Source organism: Silene latifolia, chromosome X (assembly GCF_048544455.1).
Source record: "Silene latifolia isolate original U9 population chromosome X, ASM4854445v1, whole genome shotgun sequence".
Classification (NCBI taxonomy): Eukaryota; Viridiplantae; Streptophyta; class Magnoliopsida; order Caryophyllales; family Caryophyllaceae; genus Silene; species Silene latifolia.
Genome location: NC_133537.1, coordinates 145872156 through 145876155, shown reverse-complemented (window position 1 = coordinate 145876155; position 4000 = coordinate 145872156).

Genomic DNA, 4000 nt, shown 5'->3' with positions numbered 1-4000 from the left:
TACCCTCACCCCTTACTCGAGATCTCTATGAACATCCGTGTTCATTGGCATCCACGAGAGTCATTCTAGACATAGAATGCTAAGGGTAACGAGTTCTTGGTGTCTATGTCACTACTTTGTGTCTTGACATGGCACGAGGTATTCGAACGGTTTCCAATTTTCCACAATAAATTGGTGGCGACTCCACAAATGCAAACGCTTGTTACCAAGCGCCCCCGTGGCCCGTGTCAACAAACTTATGCAGCAGAGATAAGTCCGGTATCGTATCCACTGGGAGGCAGTCACTATCTACTTGTTATTCAATCTGTCTATGGTCATAAAAGAGAGAGTTTGAGTTGATATGCTAAACTAAAGCGCGGTAAAAGGAAGATGTGATCAAATAAGAGAGGGAAATGCTAGGATTGTCGGTTCACCATGGTTTCCTAAGGATCCAAAACTAGAGTCTAAGGTCGGCATAAATTCGGTCTGCAGAGTAGTGAAAAGGTCGTTTCGGTCCGCTATTCGCCCTAAAACATTACTAACTTAGCTTTCACCCTCATTAGAATGCCCTAATGTTCATTGCATGTCTTACCCCTTCCAATATTTCGATCTAGGTCAAGGCGTAATGAAATTAACTAGCTAAATGCGTCGACTCATGCAACTAATTACAGTTAATTGAAGTGATTAACAACACAAACCAAATTCGGCCAAACCTAATCGTATAGTCTCAATACTCCCTAATCACCATGGCTCCCCTATACCCTATCACAAGGGATCTAGCTACTCATGATAATAAATAAAGTATTAACAATGAATAAAACAATAACAAACATGATAAAGAGATGTGCAAAAGAGCAATAACATAAAAGAGAGAAAGGAAATTACAAAAGGTTCAGATCCGGAAAATAAAGAGCAGTGTAACGTCGGACAATATAAAGAGCAGTGGAAAAGTGAAACGCTCTCCAAACCTAATTAAGTCTCTTCTATTTATAGGAGAGATATAATTATTGACCTAATACGATAACAAGATATTAAAATCTTGCGTCAGATAGAAAAGTACTCGATCGAGGACATTAGAACTCCTCGATTGAGTAACTCCTAGAAAAAACCTCTCGATCGAGCACAAAAAGTACTCGATCGAGGACCACCAAAAAGGCACCTCTCGATCGAGTACAAAAAGTGCTCGATCGAGTGATTTCCAGCGCGTAATTCCTGCTTCGCGCACTGAATTTCAAATGGCCGCCATTTCTTCATTACTTGTCGGAAACAAGCGATTTTCGTGGCGTTGGAAAGCTAAGAGGATAAGATTTCATATACAATTATAATCACTTGAATATCAGTTGTAAAACTCGAGATATGGCTCCTCAAAGTAGGCACTAGTAATTTGAAGCTCTTATTTTGCTCGCCTAGCTTCTTTACTTCTACACGCATCACCAAATAGTAGTTTCCAAGCTCCGACTCAACTCATCTCCTAAATGCATGCATAGGGACATGTTCTAAGCTTGATTCTGCTTCTCTGTGGTTCATTCCTGCAAATAGGACAAGAGAAACCAAAGTAGACAATTCGGGGGACATTTGTAGCTTAATACTATGTAATATGCATAGAAATACATGCAAATAAGGCTTAGAAAGACTATATAAAAGTACGCATCAAACCTCCCTAAAACAAACCTTTGCTTGTCCCCAAGCAAACTATATGCAAAACTAATGGAACAGAAAAGAAACCTCAGAGCTAGCTACAAATTGTCCACTTAAACCGATTTAATGCAAGCACTAATACTTATAGCAAAACAGTAAAATGCAAATGAGTTATGAGATGTTTATAATAAAGCTGAACCATCGATCTTGCAAGACCTTTAATGATGGACTCTCACGGGCCACTCTTCTCTCATGAAGCAAAGGGTAAGCATATGAATTGTAAGAGAAGAAGAAAAATAGTCGCTCACCTAAACTACGACCGACATAAACATGCATGCAGGTAATATGATTGACAATTCTAGCTACCGTACACATACATTCCAACCAAACAAGGTCCCGTCATAGCCGAGGGCTTACAAAAGTATGGAATAGTGAGGCAATGTGTAAGAAAAGGCAAAGCATTTCTGGAAATGTGAGGTTAAAGCCAAGCTAGCTAACTAAACAGAACCAAATGAACCATATCTGATTCCCAACCATTAGAAATAAGCACAAATGCCCTTTATTTCGGCATACAAGCTCACTAAACCGTAAAACAACCAACTCCTCATATGATATAGAATAAGAATATAGGAGCAAAAACCGTTAACAAACAAATTCTTTTTTCATTTTCATTTCTCTTTCTCTTTCACGGTTTTTTTCTGATTTTCTTTTTTTTTCAACTTCTTTTTTTTTTATCAATTCTCCTTGTCTATATAATACCAACTCCGATAATCAAATACAAACCAAATTCGGATCAATAGTAAAATACCGCAAAATAATCACTAAACTAGCTTGACAAGGCAGGCTAAATTTAGATGTAGTTAAGGGTCAAAAGGCAAATTTGGCTAAATGTGGAGTTAAATGGGTAAAAATGGAAGAAAAGAGAATGTAAGCACCTCCCTGCATGTGACACCAACCACTAACCCGAATGTATGCAGGCAATAAGCAATTCAATTTCATACTTGTGCAAATTAATGATACATTTTATGCAAGGAGTAACTACTCACAATCCTACATGAACTGGTCATGAATGACACCAGTTTTAAGGCCCTAAATCCTTAGAATTTATAAGTAGGTTGCCAAAATTACAGGTCAAGTCTATTTGTTCAGCTTAATTTTAACATTAACTCGTACATATGCAGAAAGACAAAGCTAAAAAGATATCAATGTTTTGCAAGGCTTAAGCAAATGGACTAAATGCAGTAAAATTTCATCATAGAAATACACCGTTCCGACTCAACCTAAATGCTAAAAGAAACATGATTGTTTTTTTTTTTAAGTTACGAATTTTTTTTATTTTTTTTTTATTTTTGAATTTTTGAAATTAAAATAAACAATGCATGCAAAAATTAAACGTGCTAACAGAAATGCAATAAAAACAATATGCAGACACAGATATGGATGCATACACCCTCCCCAAACCAGACCGTACAATGCCCTCATTGTACTCAAAAATAGGGAAAGGGAATACAAACTGAAAAGAAGAGTGAAGCTTCGGAAAACTTACAAGAATACGCGAAGTAGGGACCTCCCCAAACTAGCCAGCAACAAGGGAGGCCGCAATTAGCTTCATAACATTACTGGAAGCGAATCAAAACAAACCTACTCGATCGAGAGGGCAAAGCGCTCGATCGAGAAGGTCAGGCACTCGATCGAGTGAAAAGAGTGCTCGATTGAGAAGTACCTGCAGACCACATAGCGACCAAAAACCAAGTTTAAATTGTTCACAGTTTATAGTCTGAAAACCAATTATTAAACACACAACAAAACTGAAATGTTCGAAATCAACTAAAAAGTTTTAAACTCCGGGTTGCCTCCCAGTCAGCGCTAGTTTCAGATAGGTCCCAGCTCGACCTTCTTCTCTTCATCCACCCATGCAAATCAATGGCCCACAAGAAGGCTTCTGACTAAATGAAGTCCCCTCGGCGTCCATAATTTTCACCTTCGGTCGCCACAGCAAAGCATTGGAAGAACAGCGACTCTTCACAGCATCAACTCCGTCGCGTCTTCTCTTGGCCTTATCCCACGCCTTCCTCTTATGGGGGATGAAATCTTCAAATCCTCCTCCCGGGTCTTCTAACCTGTCAAGACCTGTATAAGAAGAAACAAGACTATATTCCTCCAACTTGCTCCCTAACTGGGGTGGAGATGTCAAATCGACAACAGTATATGATATAACGGAAGGAATAGAAGGAATCCCTTTGAGTTCAACAGAAGGAGTAGCATTACCTCTAATTTGACAGGATTGTCTTCAATTACCTTCTTATCGTCATCCAGAATAGGCGTAAATAACGAGTCAACACTTTTCATGGCCAAGTTATTCGATCGAGAATGAACAGTGCGC